This window comes from Anser brachyrhynchus (assembly GCF_964034855.1).
Source record: "Anser brachyrhynchus genome assembly, chromosome: 5".
NCBI lineage: Eukaryota > Metazoa > Chordata > Aves > Anseriformes > Anatidae > Anser > Anser brachyrhynchus.
In genome coordinates this window covers 61,929,059-61,952,661 of record NC_137699.1, presented here as the reverse complement: position 1 = coordinate 61,952,661, position 23,603 = coordinate 61,929,059, and the positions used below count along the sequence as shown (strand labels likewise).

At 50.9% G+C, this 23,603-nt stretch overlaps 1 long non-coding RNA gene across 1 annotated transcript; it reads left to right on the top strand.

Annotated features, from left to right (window-relative positions):
• Positions 1–6,289: 6,289 nt before the first annotated feature.
• Positions 6,290–9,216, top strand: LOC308195760. The gene is made up of 2 exons (XR_013951838.1): positions 6,290–7,422; positions 8,293–9,216. It is a non-coding gene; the product is annotated as an uncharacterized lncRNA (long non-coding RNA).
• The last annotated feature ends 14,387 nt before the right edge of the window (positions 9,217–23,603 follow it).

Sequence of the window (23,603 nt, the reverse complement as noted above, 5' to 3'; positions counted from 1 at the left end):
TCCTTCGAGAGCCACTTGTTCTCAAGCACCCAGCGGTGACCAGGGCTGGAAGCAGGACCGGTGCCTCCACCCTTTGCAGAAGTGGCACCAGGAAAAGACACTGCTCCTGCAGTGTTGGGTAAAACAGCCCTTTGGTTTCCAGGCAGCCCTATCTCGGGGGGGGCGAAGGACGCGGTGTTCTCCGTCCCCACATTTGTCACACCGACCTGATGCAATATCTCGTGATTGCTAATTTCTCTGCTGTTTCTTTTCCTTCTCCGGGGCTCTTATCGGGGTTGGTAGATAAGGCAATGCGAGACTGAGCAAGTGGATGTGTCGGGCAGAAAAATAAATACTGTGCCTTACAACTTCCCTCGCCCTTCCATAAATTCCTCTGCAGCTGCAGCATTAGCAAAGAAATCTTTTTCTCTCCTCAATTTTTTTTTTTTTTAACTGCAATTTTCGTCACTCCTCAGACTTAACTTCCTGGCCAGTGGGTTTAAGGGAACTGCCCACCTCACTGCCATCATGCTCTGGGCTGGAGCTGGAGCACGTCTGGTGTAAGGGCATTGCCTTTCCTCCTGCAAATTGCCTTCCAAAAATCAAGATTTATGGCCAGGTATCGCAGCGCCCACCCCTTGCCCCTCACCACCCCAAACCGAACACCGGCCACAACATGCACTACCCGAAGCCGCTTTCCCAAACACCCCAATATTCGCTGCCGACCCCAAAAGGTCCCTGCCCTGTAGGGATGATAGGAGCAAAACCCCCTGGCGTGCAGACATCCCCGAAAAAGGGTCAGGAGGGGGCTGCTGCAGTGGGGGCCCCTCGCTGCCTGCGCGCTGCTGCCACCTAATGCCCAGAGCTGGGGGAAAGGGTGCTGAAAGAGAAAATAAAATAACCCCTTTTCTCCCAGGGAATTTGTTCCTGCAGGTAAATAGGGCTTCTGGCCCAAGTGTCAGCCCCCAGACACCCTTAGGGATAACGTCCCTAGAGCACCCAAGCAAGGCTGCAGGGTGGCCGATGCCCTTAGGTCAGGTTTTTTGGCTGCTCACGCCCAAAATCTGTAGGAAAACCACGCTCCTCCTGCAGGCACTGCTCCCCCAAGCCTTTTTCGGCCACAAAAGGCAAGGAATCGATTTCTCCCATAGCCAGGGCCGCAGCCTGGTGGGGAGGTGTGCGTAAAATGGGAATTTTTCCATCAGGTCACATCTTCTGGGGTCGCTGTCTCCGTGTCCTCGCGGTGCTGCTGCCTGCAGTGGGTTTTTGTGTGGGTGCTCAGCAGCGGGCTCCTTGCTCTGGGTCACTTCTGCGTGGGGCTGCCTTTTTCGTGAGCTTTGGCACTCCCAGGTATCACACCCCAATGAGTGTCAGTGGGTAAAGGATTTTTTAAAAATGGCTTTTGTCCTGCTCAAAGAGCGAGCTCCAGGGCTGGGAAGAGGAGGCATGGGGCTGGTTGGCGAGACCCTCAAGGTGGTGTCTATTTAATCTCCCCACAATCTTCCAAGGGCTTTGATGACTTCGCCAGTGGTGATTTTAAGTTTTCTTCCCGGTCGTCTGTAAAGGATGGGGAGGGCAGGAGGCCTGCAAGGCTGAACACACGCAGCGTTTGGGGTCACAGCATTTGGGGTCGCCTCTGGCTTTTGGGAAGCTGCTGCTCAGCGCCAGGTGGAGCAGGGCAGAGGTGAGGGGTGCTGGGGTGCCTGAGGCCGAAGGCTCATGTGCTCACAGGACCCAGATGTGAAGCTTCCTAATGACTGCACCAAAAATCAAAGCTTTATTTTATTTATTTACTGCAAGTGTGTTTAACTCCGTGCAGGTCCCCAGGGGCGCTCCTGGCCCTGCCGCCAGCCAGCACGGCCCCAGCTCGCTGGCGAAGCTCAAGCAGTCGGACTCAGGAGCAATGTGCAGCCTCCAGGAATTGTGACAGGTAGGAAAAAAAAGCTTTTTTCCTTTTTTTTCCTTTATTTTTCCTTTACCACTGGGAAGACCTCATCTGCACACACACCTCTGGTGGCCACAGGGCATCCAGCCACTGCCTCTGGTATTTCTTTTGCCATTCCTGCGTGCAAGGGGATTAGGTGGCAGCAGCTCTGTGCTGGCATTTAGGGTCTGAGTGCTTCTTTCAATTTAGCTTAACTGGGTGAGGAATTGACTTAAACTAGATTGATATAAGCCACTCTTAAAGATTTAAGACCCGCCGTAAGAGGATGTGCTCATGGTTTTACACTGTATTAACCCAGGCATTTGAATAACAGCTCCAAGCTAGGTCTATACTTGGGTTTTACAGCAAATTATTGCAGTTCAGGCCTGCCTGTTTTTTGTTGTTGATGTTTTGTTTTTAATTAAATCAGCAAAAAACGCTGCTATGGATTCCCCTACACTGCTGGGAAATTATCATACCGTGGGTTAACTTGGGGTGGTTTGCAGCTTTCCCCAGAGCGGGGACAAAGTGGAAGGCTGGCACACTGGGAGGGGAGAAGGTTTGTAAACCTGTAATGTACTTTTATTAGCAGTGAGAAAAGAGGAAACAAACTTTTGGAATAAAAGAAAGTGAAACCACTACCTCCTGTGGCCAGCAGCAGAGAAGGAGGGAGGGCAGAGATGGCCCTGCTCGGGGGCACGCGGAGCAGCAGGTCCCAGGGCGAAGCTTTCCCGGTGGTTTCTCACTCTAAACCCGTGCTCTCATCCAATATTTCCATTTTTATGGCATTCCCATCCCCGTGCCAGCCTCACCCCGCTCGCTGTGCCAGCCGGTGGGAGATGTTGGCCCGACGTCGGGCCGGGCGCCCGCTACGGCAGCGCTCAGCTGCAAAGCAGCGAGTTTTGGCTAATCCCTCTCCTAGCACGGTGTATCCCTAGCACGGATACGCCGCTGCTTCCTAATGGTATTAATAATTCTCTTTTTATTTCTCACTCAAGCACTCTTGGAAGGCTCATCCAATTTAAGTCACAGCGTCTCTAGTTAGCGTGTGTCACCACGAGAGGGCAATAAATCATCTAATTACGATGATGGAGCCCGGTGTCCTTTCACAAAGCCACCCATGATGAACTTAAATGGATTTTAAACATTAATATAATAGGCATTTAGTAAAGAATGGGAAGGAAAAAGAACATTTTAAACAAGCCAGCAGGTTCCCCTGAATGTATTTGGGATGCGGGGCCTGGATTGGCCACGAAAATCATCCCGATGTGCAGGGGAAGGGAGCCCTGCCTCTTTGAGATGCTAATTCAGGTAAAAGCTCATTTTGAGGAGTGCAGACGTACTGACCCTAATGATTCAGAGCTATTTGGAGAGCTAATGGAGGGTTACTAATTTCAAAGCATATCAATCTCATAAATAGCCAAAGAGGATGTTCCCTTACCTGCGCTTGTCCCGAGGGCTGGCTGGCGTGGCCCAAAGCTGGCCCCTTCCAAGGGGGCTGTAAAATGGCCCCGCTCTTGTGGACATTTTGTGGCTCCTGCTGGCAAAAAAGAAAGCCTTTTGTACAGGAATCCCAAATGACCTCGATGAACCATGGTCGGAAGCGAGCAGGATGGGGCTCCTCAACGGTATGGTTAGGGGGGGAAAACGGGACACACAAAGTGCTAACCTGAAGGAGATGCCTCCTGGTGAAAGCAGAGCAAATCGCAGCCCGAGGCTGATATGGCACAAAAGATACACTCCATTTGGGGGTTTATTCCCATGTGAGCCCTGCCAGGAGTTGTCCTGCCCCACGTGCCCCTGCCAGGCCCAAGGGGAAGCACCGTGTCCAGTCTGGGGCCTAAAAATATTGTGAGTAACTTGGAGAGAGGCTGGCTAGGAGTAACAAAGGCCCCGGCGTTGGCTTCACGGCCAGCAGGAGCAAAGCAATGTTGGTGGGAGTAATATTCCCTCCACCCTGGTGCCAGGGCTGGGGAGGACAGGGAAATGCTGCCGTCACCTCTGGAGGGCCCCTGCAGCCCTGCATGAGCCTGGGCCCTGTTGCTTTGTACCCCTTCAAGAACAAGGCTGGAGATTGGCCTCAAACTGCATGAAAAAGCAAGAAAGCCCACGTTAAACTGCCAGCGAGACCTACAGCACAGCTTTGATGCTGGAGGAGAGGAGAGGTGCTGTAGATATGCCACCTACAGATGGGTATCTGCTGTGAGCCCCGGTTATGGGGCCATGTACAGATCTGTCCTCCGTGTGTGTCTCGGTCATCAGGGAGGGCACCTGGGTCCTCCTGGGAGCAGTTTTCAGCCTCTTGCATACGCACGAGCAGTGGGATGGAGGAGGCCAGCGTTGGTCGGACACGGTGTGGGAGCTGCACACCCTGGCCAGCTGTCTGCAGCAGTCCTGGGTTGGTGTTTCCCATGCTTTACCCCAGATATACAACGGGAAGGCTGCGGGGTCCCAAACAGCACAAAATGGCCGAGGAGGACACGGCGACACCCAGAGCCCAACCAAGTTCTGTGCTGATTTTCACAACTGATAAAGATCCCTTATGAATACGAGACTGAAAGGCCTCCGAGCTGATTAAATCTGCTTGATATTTAGGGTCCCCCCCCTGCCCTTCCGTTAAAAGACAGTCTCCCCCTTCAAAGTGAGCGACGGCCTGAAGTGTAATGCTGATTATTGCTGAGATTCTCACACCGATGCGGGGCGGTGGAGGGGGGAAAGTAGGGGGGGAGAAATAAAAATCCCTGTAGGGTAGTTTAAAGTCGGCGTGAGCAGTGTGTAATCTACCCAACAGGATTGATCCAGGTCAGGCATTAAAGGCTAAAATGGATTAAACAAAAGACATTCCCCTTGTAACAAGGAGGAAAAACTTCAAAGGTGGGATTTGTTCTCGTTATGACAAAGGCAGTGGATTTGCAGGGTGCCTGGGGGCACACCCCTCCGCGGTGGCTTACAATTTGCCGGAGTTGCTGGGAAGGAGCAGGACGAATGCGCCGGGGTTTCGCCGCGCGCCGCCGGAGCCCTCCCCGGGGTAGGCACGTTGGGCTAAGAGGATCAGATTGGCACCGCTTTCTCCTGTTTTGTTTTGTTCGCTCTTTAAGGGTAAAAGAAGAAAGGGAATAAAAAAAAAAAAAGAGAAAGGGAAAAGAAAACAGCACAACGAAGCGGGGAGAAAGGGAGCGTCGGGGCGGCGATGGGGGAAACGTGGTGGGTGAGGGTGGGGGGAATGGGCCTGGATGGAGGGATGAGGGCTGAGACGGGGGAACGGGGCTGGAATTGGCCCTTCAGAGCAAAGGAAGGCCAGGTTGTCCCAGGCAAGGGTGAACGATGGTGTAGGGGCTGGGAGGGGGCTGATCCTGCTTTAAACACCAGCCACCTTCCGTGCAGAGAGGCCTTCTTCCTCCCGCTCCTCACCAGGGGCTGCTGCATGGCGCAGGTCATCTCCATCCCATGGGGACGTGGCTCCAGGCTGGCACGTCCCCAGCAGGGGGGGAAAGGGGGCTTTCAGGCAAACAAGTCTTGCCAGGCGTCCAGGTGAGCCTTACAGCCACTAGGATTTATGAGCACCGCACCCTGCTGAGAGGGGATTATTAATGCTTTCTTCTTGCTTCTTGAACCCACTCCAGAGCAAAGCCAGTTCTCCTTCGAGGCCCAGAAAAGCCCAGTGGCACCGAGGCATGGTGGCAGCAGGGCATGGTAGCATCAAGGCGTGGTGGCAGTGAGCCCTGACCCCTGCGATACGGCTCCATCCTTCTTCCCCAGGTCCTCCCATCCCACCCGAACCTTTCCCAGCACCGTGTTTCCATAGAGCTGAAGCTGCACCTTCAGGGCTGGTGTCTCGAGGTGTGAAGCATCTCCTGCTGGCCTGGAGCAAGATCCCGGCTGGATCCTGGAAGATCTTCCAAGAGATCCTGCACAGGAGCTGCACACTGGGGCACGGTGTCCCCCCTTGCTCTCCAGTACTTCAGGTTGCTGATATCCAGACTGCAGCACAAACGAGGCTCTTTGCAGCCAGACTTGTGTCATTTTTAACTATTATCTTGAGGGGGCAAGCCCTGGGGCTACTCTTGTGTCATTACAAGCAGGTTAAGTTGTCTGTCTGTCTGTCTGTCTGTCTGTCCAAGTTTTCCACATTGAAGCCAGGCCAACCCTTTTAGGAAGTGGATCCTCACTGTTGTGCAGCACAAGGCTATACTCTATTCCTATCTAATTACCCAGGTAATTGCAATTAGGCAATCAGGTCTAATTTGCTATCAAGAGGAGAGGTCCCCAGGTTTGCGCAGTGCAAAGCCTATTGCAATTAAATGTGACACACTCAATTATGGAAACGTGAAAACATCTTTTGGAAACTCCGTCTCCGTCCATGCACGTTCTGTGTATTAACCCACAGACCTGCACGACAACTCATTTGCTCGTGGATAGAGAAGAACTTCTTATCTTTCAATGCCCAGCGCTGATAATTACACTCATTATCGTTCACGGGCCTTGGAGGTACGTTGTGAGAGGCTCCAAACACCACGTGCCACACTGGGGAGCCGGGAGCGAGCGGAGCTGCCTCTGCAGCACCTTCTGCTGGGGCTTGGCATCTCCTGATGAGACCTTCCTGGGACAGCCTCAGGTCAAAGCAAAGCCTTAGAGGCAGTCCCATGCGATGGTAAGCCACTTATTTCTGTTTGAATGAGTTGTTGGGTGGTTCCCACCGCGGTGCATCCATCTCCATCCCTCCAACCCCATTTTAGTGCTTCCAGAGGGCACTAGGACACGCGCTGACAGCCCCATGTGGCCAGGATACCTCTTGGTGGGTGCCAGCTTGGGCGTCCCTCCCTGGCCAGGTGGGCAGAGATGGACATGGAGGGGGTGTTCCCACTGGGGCTGTGACCATGAGACCCCCAACACAGTGCCCCAGGCTGCTCCGTGCCTCAGTTTCTCCCCTCTAAAGTGGGGATGGCGTCATGCTGTCCTTCTCCTCCCTGTCTTTGAGCTGAATGGCAAGGACTGATACCCCACAGACCCTTACTATGTTCCCATGTCCCATCTCTGTAGCACACTGTATTTTTTAAAGTGTCTTAATGCTACACTAATGCCCTGGAAGCATTTTGCACCTTGTGTCAGGTGAGTGTTGTCAGCCTTATCAGCCCCAAATGCATCCCAGGTGGTCCCTCACCATTCCCAACCCACCTGGTGCATCAAAACCTTCTGTAAAACCTCCTCCACCTAACCCATGCCTTGCCCAACCTCTTTTTTTTTTTTTTTTTTTGCTTTATCTCAGCACCCAGCACCACACCGGGACCACCACGCTGCATCCTAGGGTCTGGCAACACCTCCGCAGCTCTCCCACCTCCTGCTCCCTCTCGGGTTGCTCCGAAACCCCGCTGGGTTTTGTTTGGGTTTTAGCAAACACCCTCTCGCCTGGCTTTGTTTCTTTTCCACCTTCCCATTTTCTACTCCTTTGAAAGGGGCTTACGCTCCCCGCGAACTTGGCACGCGCGTGAAAAGAAAGCGTGAGTTTGGTGGCTCCGCAGGTGAGCTTTGGCATGGGGGGGACAGCATTCGCCTAGTTTTCCTCCACTGCTGCTGGATCTCCGACTTGCACCAGGCTTTCCGTGCACTCAGCTGGCTCCTGCTTTAAAACGGGGGGAAAAATATAAAAATTGGGCAAAGCGATGGAGGCGCAGGGCTCATGAGGCATGGGGCGGTTGGGAAAGCACAGCGGTGCCGGTGCTAGAAGAGCAGCAAGAACGGGGTGCTGGGCATCGCGGGGCAGGGGCTGGGGGGGATAATTCCCTGTGGCAGCAACGTGCCATCTAAAGGAAACCCATTTGGGTTGCTTTTACGGGAACCGGGGTGGTATGACTCCATTCACTAGCAAATAACTTCAGTATTGCCAGTCACGTCACATTGTGGTTGTTTGGAAATAATTATATCCATATCACAGACAGTAAATAATAGATGTGCTTTCACTAACATTTTATTCATGTTCTGTTTTAATATGGCAAACTTAGAAGTAATTTAATCTCCCAGTAAATTGAACTGGTAGGGGGTTCTTCACACAGAAGATTGCAAGTTATTAATTCCAGGCAGTCTTCATCTTGTACAATTAGTCACTGTTTGCAGCTGGAAATGTTTTATTAATTTTCCATAGCAGTTGATTTTCCACAGTTTTCTCAGTTTAAATTAAGCAGTAAGAGCTGCTGTTTCTTCTTAAATAAATTTCCTTTCCACAAAAATACATGCCTCTGGCTATGTCAATTTTCCCGTTTGATTAAAGTGCCAGCAGGCAATTAATAACTTAATGCATTTTAAAGTACTTTTGGAAAAGTAATTTGAATAGCCAAACTTGTATATTTGAATTGATTGTTGCAGAAGATTTAACACACGTTCTTAAATCACAGAACCTTGTAAAGGACAAATGAGGAGCTGCAGAAGAAGTAGGCACCGTCCGGCGCTGTCTCCTAAATCCAGGGGGGTCCCCTAAGGCCGGGCCTTTTGGGGGATGTCTCCTTTGTCCTGGACATTTCCAGTCCTAGCAGGAGCTCCCACGGCACTGGGAAACCACCAGCTGCGGGGTCCCAGAGGGACCATTAGGGTTGTTCAGACCTAACTGCACTGCCCAGACCCATGCCCAAGTTCATGTCCGTGCCCACGTCCGTGCTCACCCCCGTGTCCACATCCACGCCCAGGACATCGTCAGTGCCACATTTTTTGAAGACCTTTGCCCACGTCTTCCCATGGCCAGTGCAGCACCGATGCAGGGCTCAGCAGGACCAGCTCTGCACGGCCACCTCCTGCGCATCCAACCCTTCCCCGGCACAGAAACCAAAATTAAGGCTGGCAGGGACTTCAAAAAGACACCTCACCCATGCCTGGCCTCCAGCTGGAATCGGCGATGTCTGAGCGAGAAGGATATTCATCTAACTGGCTCGTAAAGACCTCCTGCAAGACCCTGGGACAGACCCTTCGCTGTCCTTGGGACTGATGCCCCAGCTGGACCTGCCTTTGTGGCCACGGAGGTGGCTGTAGGGCTGGGTGCATTGCCCCGTGAAGCTTATGGGATTGCTGAGGTCATGGTGAGTGGCCAGGCCAGCAGGGGTTTGGTCTCTCACACCTTACACCGGGATCCAGAGAAGCACTAAAGCATCCCTACGATGTGACAGGGTGAACAACCCCCTCAAGTCAGTGGCATTATTCCTCTGCCTCCCTAAAACATGCACTTAGGGACTGGGTGGAAATGCTGCATGGACTGTATCCAAAATGCTTCAGCCCTTACCTTTATCTTCCTTTCAATCAACCTTGGAATTGGTCTGATATTTATTTACTACTTCTTTTAAGACAAGTCATCAGAATCAGCAATTTCATCACGCTTCTTTTGCAGAAGCCGCCAAACGTCCTTTTTGCACCGCCCAGCTGTGGGCTGCTTCCCCACGAGGGACAGCAACGAGTTTCACCTGATGCCTCCATGGGCTGGAATGGGATTATTTTTCTCGGAGCTGAGCTGACTTTTCCGACAGTCTCAGCGCGGGCTCAGAATCAGGTGCAGGGGCTCGGAGGGAGAAGGAGCGGCGATCCGTGCTGTGGCTATCAGAGCTTCGCGCGTCTGAGAGCGCGGCGTGCCCCAGCTGAGAACTTCAATTCACTTAGCGCGCGACGAAATGGCAGCTGCGTTGCATTGATAAAAAGTAATAATCGTGATGAAATAATAGGATTAACGCCAGCTATTGCTATTTAGCCGAAAGGTCATTCTGACAGACGTAAGCTTTATCAGGAAGCATCAAAATATCAGATTAGTTTCGTGATTTAATTTAAGGAGAGGGTGCCAAGAAGAAGTGGGGAAGGTGAACATCCCTGGACTTCTCAGGGCTCTGGAACTGGGCTGGAAGCAGCTTCTGGTCTGCAAACGCCGTGACTGGTGCCAAAAAATTTGAGGGGCTGCGTGGCCTGGGCTGACCACCATCCCCTGCCTGCCCAGGCTGGGGGTGGTTTCCACCTCCCGGGTGCAAGCGGAGCCCAGATGAAGCCAGCGTGCCTCAGTATGGTGAGAGAAGTGCCAGAAATTGCTCTGGTTTTGTTCTGCAAGCAAAAGGTGCTTTCCAGCGAAAGCAAAACGCGGCTCTTGCTTCGGCGTTGGCGGCTGGAGAGCCGGGGGGCTGCTCCCCCGCCGCTCCCGGATCAAACACAACCAGGGGCCGTGGGACGCCAGCCCGCCTCGAACGGCGAGAATCAGTCCGAGGGAAACAGGCAAAATCCCCAAATCTCAAAATAATGAAAACAAAGCTATCCCGGTAATCAAATCTGCGAGAAGCGCAAAGACAATGTAACTCGGATCTCAGCTGGCTCGAAGAAAGTGTCCATTACCGAGGGATTAGCGCGAGGGAAGTGCACAGCCAGTCAGTAGGAAGTGAAAACAGGCTGCACGGCCGAGTAATAGCACAGCCCGGGCTGGGTTAGGAGGAAAGGGTGGGCGAATTATAATACGACATACTCCAGAAATCTACCAAATAGAAAAACAAGCACTGCAGAGCCTGCCTCTGCTGCAGTGCCTGCCTTTTGAGAAACCTCGATGACTTGCAGCTCTCAAAGAAAAATTATCCCGGTCTTTCCCCGGGCACATTCATCTGCCCGTGTCCTCTTGTGTGCCACACGTCACCGTAATGCCTCAGACACGGAGACATCTCTCTGGTTTTGGGGACTGCATGGTCCCTCACACGGCTGTGCCAGACCTTTGGGATCCCGCTAACACCAGCAGGCACTGATTGTGTTCTCCCCATTGCAGTTTTCCAGCCGGCCTGAACAGGTCCCGAACTCTTCTCTCCCTAAATTTCATTGCAAACAGATATTCTCTGAAAGGCATTGATGGATGGTGCAGTATTTCTTAAAAAGCAGGGCAGGATAAAGCCCTGTGCCATTAAGGAATGTAGCACGTGGAGGTGGCCCATCCATGTGGAGCAACGTGCCTCCATCGCCGCTTGGAGATCACAGGGGTGCAGCTCCCCAGTGTCCAGGGCTGCCCAAAGCCCCGTGGGCTGCAGCAGGCGCTGGGCACCCCTAAATCAGGAGGCACAAACCCCACAGCACCGCGTGCCCGAGGCGGGCAGGAGGAGATGCAGGCTCCGTCTCCTCCAAGGAGGATGCTCCTGGCTGCGGCGACTCCCAGCCCCTCTTGGTCAGGGGGAGCCTGGCTGCGTCAGAAACGGGGCCAGCCTCTAAATAGGGGCTTAATCCGAGTTAAAATTAAATGGGCTTAATCTCAGCTTAATCTGAAATAATACCTCTGGCGTTTCAGAGGCGCCGGTGGTGTGTCTGCAGCGCCAACCCCGGACTGTGGTGCTGGGCAAGCCGGAGGTGCACGCAGCATCCCGCTGGTCTTGCTCTCAGCCTGGCCACGAGCTTCAGCGCGGACACCTCTCAGTGCAAATCCATAGAAATTTGTGCAGCGTGGGAAATCCTGGCCTGCCAAGGAGGAGCCTTTTGGCAGAGAGAATCCAAACCCTCCAAACCCTGACACGGTGCCTGCTCCCCTCCTTTTTCACCCGTTCCCTCCATGCCTCTGGGGACAGGGCTCTGACCCTGAGGATGGGAGCTGAACCCTCACATTCCCCTGGGCTTGGGAAAGGAAGGAAGGAGCTGTGCAGCAGTTTGTGCTTTCCCATCTCGTATTTCTCCCCTATCGTTGCCAAAGCCCACCTTTAGAGCGCGCCACATCACAACCGACCGCCAGGACGATGGCCCAAACCCGCTGAAATCTCAGCACCCTTTGCCATTCATAGAATCATTAAGGTTGGAAGAGACCTCCAAGATATTTGGTCCAACACCCTATTACCACTGTCACCCACTAAACCATGTCCCTAAGCACCAGGCCCAACCTCTCCTTGAACACCCCCAGGGACGGTGACTCCACCACTGCCCTGGGCAACCCGTCCCAACGCCCGACTGCTCTTGCTGAGAATAAAATTGCTTCCACAGCTGCCAGCAGGTCCAGCCACAGGCCAGCCCAGCTCCTAAGACACCCACCAGCATTTATTTTTTTTTTGCATTCCTTTTCCTTTGGTGTTTGGTGTGCGAATGCTCGCTCCCTGGAAAATAACGTATATTGTCTTGAGGATTTATGTATTGGCAGCTGCAATTTATGAGACTCTACAGGCTCTGCTGGCAGCTTTGTATACCGGAGGTTTCATTTTAGTGTCATCAGCCACAGATTATGACTGCAAGGGGTGCCTGTCTTTAATCTCATTTTTTGAAGGAATTAATGTTATTAGTTTTGATGAATTAATGGTATTTAGGTGTGCAAGGCTAGCATGAATTAATGTCCACCTATTTCTGTTGTGTGGCCGCCTATTGTAAAAGGGCTCTGGTAAGCAATCTTTACATAGTCTCTTTTTTTCCTTCCCCTTCATTCTTTTGTAATGCTCTTTTAGAAGCTTAAAAATAACGTTTGGGATTTTTTTTTTCCTTTTTTTTAAGTAAAAAGAAATATTGAATATATTCCCCTGGGCAGAGCTGATATTAACTTAGCCACTGCTGAGTCACAGAAGGCTAACCAGCGCTGGGAGCCCGACCAAAACGCTCGGCTTTAGAAGCAGTGCAGGTGCAGGGATAATTCCCAGCTTTTGGGGTATGTCTTGGGTTGCTGTGGTGGTCTGCCGGGCGTGCTGACACCCTGGGAAACCCACAGCACAAGGAGCTGGGCTGCATCAGGAATTAGCATGTGCAACCCTGTGCCTGTTGGTGCTTCTCTGCCCATGCCAATGGCAGCAACAGCTCGGTGGCCACGTGTGTTTTCACAGAAAGCAGAATCACCCAGCTCCAACAACCAGATATATTCATTTTTCCAGGATGAATGTATTCATTATCAGCTGAATCCGGCATATTTGGGGTCAATACTCTCCATCACATCAAAGACACATCAGCACCGATCTCTGTAGCTGGCTGGGGGCCGCCCGAGACATGACCATGAGGAGAGAACTGAGGATGTCGTGGGATGCTATGGGATGAGGCTGCGCTGGACAGGCGGTCCTGTTAAAGTGTGGGGTGGATTATCTGGTCAGCTGGAGCTGGCCTGGCTTCCCCATGATGCTGCTGAGGACAAGTGGGCTCTTGGAGAAGATGACACATGCCACTGACTTGATAGTCATGGACAATAGCCAGTGTGCTTCTTCCACTTGTTTGAGGTGACTCTCTAGATCAACATCATCGTGGTGGGGAATAAAAATTCAACACCAATATTGCAGACTTGGTGACCAAAATGTTGTGGCGGGTTAGGTTTTGACTTTCTGTGCATGGGCTGAGAAGACTTGACTTAGAAAAATCTTGAAGGTCTTCTTTGCCACTCCAGCCCCAGCATCCTTCAGAAGGACAGATGGCTATGGCCACCTCTCTCTCTGTCCATCCTGTAGAGAGTCTGGCATTTTACAAGGTTATCGGGGAAAGATTAGACTGATCTAAGGAGTCTAAGGTTCAGCACAGAGGTTTGTGGTACCAACTTTGTCCTTGTGATGACAAGCACCCTACTTCTGGAAATAGGCTTCCAATTCTTAGGGAATAACTCTACCAGCGAAATAATTTTCTAGAATAAAATAAAGGCGAAACTGAATTTTCTAAAGAAACCTGCCATGAGCACTGAGACACCAGGTCTCCATCATTATTTTAAAGATGACATAGGTAGATACAGAAGTATTCCTGCATGGTCTTGCATTTGGTATGAGTTCAGCACCTTACAGAATGCAACGTGTGTCTGTTGTAGTTCCCTGCCACGAGACACTTGGTAAGATCTTAGGAGCTGTCAGTGTTATCTCAGTGGAAGGAACTTTTCATTGAGGATTTTGCTTCTTTCCTCATGAGGAGTCACCAGGAACAGGAAGGGGAAGCCTGCAGAGCTGGTGGGATCCAAGTTTTATTGTGCCCATCTGTACGAACCAGCACGTTCTCCAGTGACAACCACAAAGCCTTGCCCCAAACTGGGTTTGCTACAGCGTGCTGACTTATAAAACAAACCCAGAATATCCCAAACCCTTTACTGGGGAAGTACCTGTATTATATGATAGGTTTCTTTCTCTGGTATAGGTATATTTAGGAATAACTAAGTCTGTGTAAAACTGCCTTGAGCTGTTCTTTAAGTTAATTATCACTTCTTTTGGTACTATGAATGGCTGTTCAATGACACTGTCAGCGAGTGGAATGAACCAAATTACTTTAATTATGGAGTAATTGCACAGAGTGATGGTAATTAAATCTTGATCAGTTTAAGTGAGTGAATTAATTGCTCCAACTTGGAATGCACACCGCAGCAAGAGGAGTTGTTTTGTAGTTTAATTAACACCAGCCACTAAATTCTTATCATATCTAAAATGCAGACAATTAATGAGTTTGATTCTGCTCTCACCTTAATGGGAACTAGGACAGAATGCATGCTGAGAAAGGTAGCCGTGGTAGCAAAATGACAGAAAACTTAATATTCCTGTCAGTCGTAGAGATGTATTAGTTGCACTCTCCGCTTTGCCTTCCAGTGAAATGTGCAAATAGAAATATTTCCATATAATTAGCTTCTGGCCCCATTTTGTTTCGATACTCACTGATCTGCTAAAGAGGAGACATTTCCAAATTTGTTAATGTTTGCAACTTCGGCTGCCTGTGTTTTCAGGTGATTTTCAGCCTATTCCCTTCATGTGGTCCAGCTTGTTGCTCCTGGTGGGACCCGTGCTTGGTGCACGAGCCCATGGCCACCTCCTTCCCTATGCCACATGCAAGCAAGCTGCAACCATTTGGTTGTGTGATGAGCACACAGGCTGCTCCTTAATGACATGCCCACCTTCTGCCCCATCTGACAGCTTTAAAAATTACCTTGTCTCATAGATAACGAGGTTGCTTCGCTTCTTTCCTCTCCTACCATGGCAGGGGCAGATGCAGAAGACCTTCCCAATGGGAAGCTAAGTTGGAGGAGGATCTGGGTGCCTCTTCCCTGGTGAGACAGGCTGGAGCTGGAGGAGGCCACGGTCGCAGAAGGAGAGTGACATGGTGGGGACACTTCTGAAGGACCACAAGGCAAGGCTGAACCAGCCTTGGCCTTGTCAGCACGTTCTTGTGGAGGGCGTTCAGCTATCAGCCACGGTTTCCAGCAGGCTACTCTGATTAATGCTTTAGCCAACATTGTACAGGATTATACACGTTCATCGATGTCACAGCCAGGAAGCCAAACCAAACCATGAGGAAGGCTAAACACAAGGTAGGTAAATGAGGAACTCAAGAGCTGGTTGTTATTGCTTGCCTAAGAATGGGACATTGCACTGGGACGGAGAAGTCCCACCATGCCATCGCTTCATGCCTCCGCTGTGAGGCTCTCGATGAAATAATAATGAGACATACAGCTGTTGTCTTCCCTTATCTAGGTCTTCTATAAGAAATCTTCACTTGATTTGGGCTGTGTGGGAATGGGGGAGAGATCGTAGAAGGAAGGGGGACGTGGAGACTGTGACGTTGTCTCTGTTGGGTGCTGGGAATCCCAGAAAAAAGGCAAGTTAAATATCAAACCCACAGTTGTTTGCCACACAGGTGATGCTGCTTAAGAGACACTTGAATGTAAAGAAGAAACTTTCCAGAAGATGATGCAAACATGGGTCTAAAGCAATACATTTTAACCTATGTCATGGAGGAGAAAAGAGTGGGGGAAAAGTCCCTGGAATGATACCAAACGCCAGGGCCGGCTTAAAGGTGCTTTTAAATAACAAAATGTACTCCTGCCAGGTCCACACATGCACATAACAGAGAGCCACGTCCTTCCCTAACAGCATGACGAGGCACTAATTTATTCTGCAGAGAAGCTGGTGGAGGTGTGACCCCGAGCCGAGGCTGCCATCTGCGAGTTCGTTCCCATCTGATGGCTACTGATCGACCACGCAGAGGGTATTCCCCAGCAGGAATGCCGTGCCTTAAGTCACACGAAAATTCAAGAGGGTTTCAAGTACTTAATCGGAAGTGGTGCTCATGAAGCCCCTGAATTTAGTTTTGGCCAAACATGGCATCATTTCAAATATGGGAAAAGAACACAGCAGAGTCAGGTCAAGCATCTTGTCCTGATCGATATCAAGGACTTGTCACTGCTGAAAGACTTGGGAATGCATTGGCAAAAGCACCCAACAGCCTCCACGTAGCTTATCTGTTATTATTGTTTGTTATTGTTATTGTTATAATTATTATCCCAACTGTGTTGTGCCCAGCTGGCCATGTCAGACAAGGCACTGTCCCTCCATGAGCTCCGGCTCATGTTTTCTCTCACTTGGTGAGACCAATGAAGTCGTGAAGTCACGGACTTGCTGACCATTTGGTTGCAAGGCCAGGTTTGTCACCTTCAACAAACTGTCCCCCTCATCCTCATCGGCTGGGCAGAGCCGTGCTCCCCACCAGGAGGCTTCGCTCCTGTCTGCTGCCTGCAGGGTCTCTGCCGAAGCCGATTTTGCTCCTGCTCAGATATTTCCCATCTCGTTCGGACCTTGGTTGCATTCCCCACCCTTCCACCTCCCCGCTCAGCAGCATGCCTTGGAGATGGGCACAGCTACAAGAGCTAATTCCTTGCTGAGTGATGCCTCCCCTGATTTGAGTTGCCATCAGCTCGTGGCAGGACATGGCCTCTTGGAAACAAACGAAAGAACCTGCCGCATTAGATGTATTTCTCCCTCCATTTGTTAGATTTCATGGAGTTAATTCAAATTCATGGCTCCTGTGGCTGCCGTGACAAAATCATAGCCTTATAGATGGCCAGCGAATTCCCATTTGTAGGGATTTTGGGTCCCCTGAGGCACGATCAGCTTCTGCTAAGGACAGAAGCCACAGAAGGGGTTTAGATAGCAGCTCCCTCCTGCTCTGCACCACCACCAGGCACACGATCCGATCTCACTTATTTCGAACTGGTGTCCTATTGTTTCCCTGAAATAACATGGCCAGGCTATGGGGGCTCACTCTGTAGCACCACAGCTTTTTATTTTACCTTTTTTCTTCCTTCTTCAGTGACTTTGTTCATGAACTGAGGGGTCTCCTTGGCGCATGGTATTTGACAATGTTAAATGCGTTGGGAAGTAGTTGCAGCCTGAGGATATTTCAAGGTGAAAGGAACTAGCTGGGTTCTGTCGCAAACATTTCTTCTTTGCCCTGGGCTGAAAGGTGCTACCGTTTGATTTTGGTTGTACCTGACTGGTTGCCAAAGGACTTGTAGCAGCCTTGGGGTGCAAGCAGCACTGGCCACTTATTCCCATACTGGCAAGTGTCGCTTGTTGCATGGGAAATGCCAAATCACTTTGGTCCCCATTTCCCCGGAGTTGGATAACCCCCCAAATTCTGATTCTCACCTATCTGTGTATCTCCCGAGCCCCAGCACAGCTTGCAGCCACACCAGCAAACACCGGGCAGCCAGACAAGGAGGAAAATTGCTTGTCTCTATTACAGGGAGGGTCCGGACCTATAGGACCCGAATTCCCCCCACATCTCTAGCGTTTTCCACTGCCATTGAGATTAGTATGGCCCAAATGGTGTGAAGGTGACGGTGTCCAGCAATGCAGCCCTCCTCCAGGGGGGACTACAAGGAATTGTATGGGAATGGTGCTAATCCCATGCAGCCACAGAGAGCTTTTCCTTCATTTGCTGAATGTATGAAATCCATATGTCATCAATCCCTTTCTGGTGGCTGTAGCCTGCTTCCGAAGCTTAAATCCCTGGCATGTGGCTGGGAGCACAAGGGCCAAGCCCCGGAGCTTGCCAGCGCACGCTTCCACCTCCTGCTTCGCCCGCTGCAGTTGGGTCACCGCCTGGCCTCCGCCACCGTCGGGGAGCTGAGGCTGCTTAAAAATGGTGTTTCTGCCAAATTTGTGAGTCCTGGGCAACATCAGCCCTTTATGGACGTCGTCCCTGTGTCAGCACCCGGTTTGGGATTTCCAAATCACTCCGCAGATGTTGGGGAAAAGAAATGGGGAAACGGGGCTGGTTTTGGAAATTACTCAGCCCTCTGCAGTGGGAATGAGAAAAAAAAAAAAAAGTGGGGCCAAAGAGGGAAGAGGGGAATGAAAGCCAGAAAGGGTTTGTGGTCAGGGTCGGGGGAGAGCTCCCCCAGGGTCAGAGCCCTTCTCCCTTCAGCTTTGGGAGATTTGGGTAGCTTACTTTACTTTAGTCCCTTACGACACATTTGCATAAAGCTGCTTTCAGCTGAGTGCTTCTTAGCGCTGGTCTCTGCTCTATTTAAACATAAATGTTTTAAAGTGCACAGATAGGTCTTTAGCAGGAAAAAACTGCCTGTGAATTACATTTATTTCTTGTTTACCCACACAGCTCCAGCTGACACTTATCAACAGATTAACTTTCACTAAAGTTTCTGTGTAATATGTTTTAAAAAACCACTCGAAGTGCAGATTCTATTAGTTCCTGACCTTCTGTTTTAAGAGGAAGAAAGTGGCTTTACGCTCCATGAAATGTGTTAATGCATGGATAGAAGCCCTCTTATCCTCCTGCTTACATTAGGTCCAATCAGGAGAATGGATTACGTTTTTAATAATCTGACATTAGTATTAAAAGTAATATTTAAGGCATTAGTCTCCATAACGAGTGCAGCGCGCTCAAAGCTTTCCCTTTGTGTGGGTGCGCGCGCGGGTACGTCAAAACATATGTTTGTGGAACAATGCATTAGCCCAAACTGCCGAAAACACGCGGGGATAAATCGGGGCAGCAGATTACCGCTGACATCACTTTTTCATTTAAAGGCGGAGGGAAGATTTGATGGCCGTTTTAAAACTGATTACGGAGGGCAGGGATTAGGGGCTGTTAGGAACGGGAGGCCTCGCTCTCCTCCCGGCCGCGGTGTCCCGGAGCTCCACGGACTTGAGGAGGGGTGGAATAAGGCCAAGGCCAACGTGTGGTGGCACTGGGCATAAGTCCAGGTCATCTGTTATATGTGGGGCTGGGCGGCTCTCCCTGTCTTAGTCCCTCAGAAACATTGCCATGGGACAGGAGAATAAATGGGGAGTCTCCAACCCTGAAATCAAATGCTTTTAGGGAAGCCAAGTGGCCCCTGGTGGTCCTGGAATTGAGGTATCCTGGTGCTGAACCCCGCTGGCCTGGCCCTTCTGTTTGTCCACACATGGCTGGGGGAACTTCTAAGTCATCTCAAGCCCTACTGCCCCCCTCATCCCCTGGAAATGGCAAAAAGGAGCTAGAGAAATAAGGGATGCCAGGAGGACAAAGCGATGCGTGAGGCCATCGCTGTGCCCTGAGCTGGGAGCTGGGAGCTGCCACCCCAGGCGAATTTCTCCAGCGTTTCATTACCTTCCGGCAGGACCGCTCGCCTTACTTCCAGGTGTAGTTTATCTAATTGCAGCTTTTAGCACTTCGGGCTCACCTTGCCTTTGTCTGCTCAATTAATCACCGCTCCACCGTTAGAAATCTTCTCCTCATGGGGTACTTACAGACCACGGTCAACTCACCGCCTACCCTTCTCTCTGCTAAGCCGCAGATTGCTAAATGTAACGGCAAAGCGGTTTTTTTTTTTTGTTTTTTTTTTTTTTGGCACCCCTACTGCTGCTTGCAGCAATTTTTAGACCTCTCCTGTGCTGTAACAAGTCCTCCCTGGGGAGCCTGCCCTGCTCCTGGTTCTCCAGCAGTGCTCGGCACAGGGACATGGCTCCGCACCTGATATATCCTGGGGGAGATGCACACACTGGGTACAGGCAGCCGAGGCCAAAATTCTTCATCTTCCATCCCCCAGAGCATCCTCTGCTCCCACACACGTCCAGCTCCTGAACATCCCCAAGAGCAATTCTCCCAAACCGCAGCAAGCCCCTGCCTTTCGCTCTGCTGATGGCAAACAATGCTCTCGTTGCAACATATGTGCAGTAACCGGTGTTTTGCGGCAGAAGGGGAATCCACAAGCTATCCAGCTGCTGCACCTGCCCGCTTGGACCCAATTCCCCGGCTCCTGTTTGCTCGATGGCCTTATGCAGGTCCTGGGCTGGGAAACCAGCTGGGAAATCTGCTCGTTGCAGGCTCCAGCCTGGGAGCGAGGGGCGGAGATGGGCAGCCGCTTCTGTTTGACCGCAACCAGGGGGAATTTGGCTCTTGGTTTTAATTCCAGCCGGCCCGTGACGGGAGAAACTCAAGCGAGCCAAAGGAGGTGGGAGACAGGATATCCCCCACCAAGCCGGGCTTGTGACACATCTTGTCTGGAGCGCAGGGAGAAATGTGTCGGCTCGAGGCAGCCACCCTGTTGTCTGCAGGCTGCCTGCCTTCCCCCTGCTCTGCCGTGGCGTTAGAAACATGCCGGGGCTGTCTGATCGGCGTCTTCTTGTCCCCAGCCTCCAGGCAGGACGGATGTTTCGGGAGGGGGGTTAACTGGCAGAATCTCAGCGGTGGGATTTTGGCCAGGACAAGGGAAGAAACTGCCAGGTTATGCAAGGCTTAGGGTGTTTAGCAGGGAGCTGCCTTCCCCAAAAGTGCTGCGGAGCTGGAGGATGGAAGATGTGACCCTGAGGATGCCTCCATCCTGCCTGTGGGGCCATTATCTTACACTTACAAGCGAAAAAAAAATCCACGAGGTTCCTAAAAATCAGAAGAAAAATGTGTAATTGTCTCACATATTACAGAAGAATTACCTGTGCTGATTAAGCTGTTGCTCATTAGCTCATAATGACTATCAAGTCACCAAGCAGTGATGCCTTTGCCCCCAGCAGTAATGGCAGCGCAGGCAGGTTGGAGCATCTTGGGTCACAACACACCTATTTTGCACTTTTTCCTGCTAATATCATGCCCAAATATCTGCACAGCTGCCCCTGTCGGAGAGTCCCCTGTCCCCTGCAAGATCCTCCGGCTCCTTTCACAGCGCAGGTTCAGGCAGATTTGTGGGAGGCAGGAGATTTTGTTTGCGGCTAAATCTTTTGTAGGATTTTCTTTAAAGGCCTTAATGCCATCAGAAAACAGCAAGAGCCAAATTCTGCTTTCTGTCAGCGCGAATCTGGAGTAAATCAGCCGAAGGCAGTGAGGGATGCTGGATTTCTCCCAGTGTAAGCAGACGCAGAGTTCAGTCCCGAGCACTCGGCTATTTTCTGCACCAGCAGTTCTGGCCTTGGAAAAACGAGATGCATTTTTCTCATTTTGGCTTGTGGGGAGCTTGAAAATACTGGGCCACAGAAAGTGGAAGAGAAGTCTGCGGCTCGTAAATTATAAACGGTGGCAACATCGGGTGCATTAATGTAAAAGCAGACGTTGTAGGGGCTGCTGACCACGAGACGCTGCAGTCACCCTCTGCTGGGCTCTTAGATGCAGAAGAAGAGGAGGAGGAGGAGGCTGTAGAAGCTGTTCCCTCTCACTTAATGTAACAAGGGGTTTGAAGGTCTCAGGAAATACCCTGCCTGGTTATTGTTTCTTTTTATCCACCCCTGAAATAACAGTTCTAGGAAACATCAGTACATTCTGCTTCGGCCTCTTGCTTTATGTTAAATGCTGTTTTGATCTGATTGTCAACACCTGCTTGGTGTTAAAAGGATGCTCAGGGTAAGATCACTCTACCTGAGACACAGGATTAGGCAATGCTAAACTGGAAGTTTTTGGTCTCCATGGGACCAGTTCAAATTTCCCAGTTCCATTCCTAGAAAGCCACATCCATGTGAGAACTTACTGGGGCCCTGCCTTTGGTTTCCCTTTCATTTGCAGAGTCTGCAGCCTCTCGTCTCAGCCACCTGCGAGCCTCCAGCATGTTCATCAGCTCCTTCTGATTATGAAAACCTTCCTGGGTTTATTTCCAAAATTACCAGTCATCTAAGGCATCACATGAGGCATGACCTGGTGGGAAAAAAAAATAACAAACCCAACCACGTTTACTTAAAGGTTGTTGTAACAACAAGCCCCAGAGCAGCATATCTAAGTTTTGTGCTGGTGTTCTCTCATTCCTGAAAGCTTGACATACAGAAATAAACGCAACCCTCTCTTTCAGCCCCAGCAGCAAAAGCTCTGGCAGCACCTGTGATGGAGATCTAGGTTGTATTTAAACCCAGGCCCGTTCCCCAGATCACCTTATGGCCACCTTACAGGGTTATGAGCTGACGCTCAGATGTGAGCTTGAAGCAAGCTTTGGGACTTCAAGGAGAGGAGACCTGGGTTCAGGCTGTCCTTTAACGTGCGCTCAGTGGTGGCCTTAGTTCAAATGTAGGCAGCTTGGGCAGAGTGTTCCTCGTCTGCTCTTCTGCTGTGTGGGCCATGGATCCTTCTGGTGACGTCCCACAGCCACGATTCAGCAGATAAATTGAATGTGGGGTCCTTCCCACAGTGTCTTCCACAAGGCAGCTAGCTTGAGCGCGGACTGCTCATGCAAAGCTTTGGCCACATGGACGTTGAGTAACTGGTGCCATGAATGGGCAAATCAGGTCTGGGTTCATGCCAGGATTTAGTCTGGATTTAAGGTAATCCATTTAATCTGTTTCCTAGCCTGGCCTTCTGCAGGAAATGGAGACGGAGCCAAAATATCTCGATTCTTTTTTTTTTTTTGTTCTTCCTGACCTCTAAGGAGAACAGCCGCGGGACCCGTGCAGACCCAGGAACGAGTGGTCGGAGCATGTCCAGGCGCTCTGCTTGGAAAACCGCCTACGGAGCACAGAGATCTGCCTGAGCTGTGGGGATGCTGCCAGACTGAGAGCACAGGTGACAAAATGAGAGCTGGAAGCACTGGAGATCCGAAGCATCATCTGCTATTGCAGGTCTTCAGATACGTGCCGTGCTTGGGTATTCCTCGGGCCAGGCTGCCGAGTTTGGCCGCCAAGGCACAAGATGACAATTTACCTCTGGCACATGTAATGAAAAAGAAGGATAAAAACCATTTAAATGTGTTTTGTGGTGGTAAAAGATGTTCCCAGCATACTACCCTTCTTACAAATCCTAATCAGAGTAATCCAGGGGTTTGGGGATGAAGGGAACGGGGCCCTCATGTGGTGCACCAGGCGCACTGGTGAGGTCTGCGCCTCCAGTGCGGAGTCACTGTGCACACCAGGCACCAGACCCGAGCCTACCACTAAGGCACGGGGATAAATAAATAAGTTTAAGGAAATCAGGTGTGAAAACATAGAGCTGATTGTCAGAGTTCTGGGAAAACCAGCCGAGACAAATGGGATCTGTGACTGCTCGGTGTGTCAGAAAATCAGCTGGAAGGCCGCTAAGAACGGCAGCAAGCAGGCACGGGAGGTCTTTTGCGAGAGAAGAAAGCCTGTTTTATAAAGTTGCAAATCATGAAAAACAAGATCTGCATGGGGATATTGGTTCAGTCTAATTTTATTATTATTTGGGGAAGAAAATGAAACTGATTTTTGAAATAGTGAGCAAGCTGTCCTGCGAGCGATGGAGCCAATGAAGCCTGTTTTCCCTTGGATCTGAGCCCCCAGGCTCCCCCAGCCTCCAACCTCAGTCCCCGAGGTCCCATCCCCATGCCAGAGGACAGCATGATGCCACCACCCTGCTCTGCGGATAGCCTGGCCACTGCTGAGCAGACCACATTTCAGCTGCATTCCTCCTTCCTCCCGCTGCAGACTCCGATTTGGGCGTCTCACCTCCTCCCAGCTGCTTTGCACGAAATGGCCGTGAATATAATAATGTAATAACATCTGGGAGACCTTTACCTTTTTTTTTTTTCTTCTTTAATCTAAATTGGGCATGGATTCAAAAGATTCAAAAGGCGCTGGAGAGTGCCACCAGG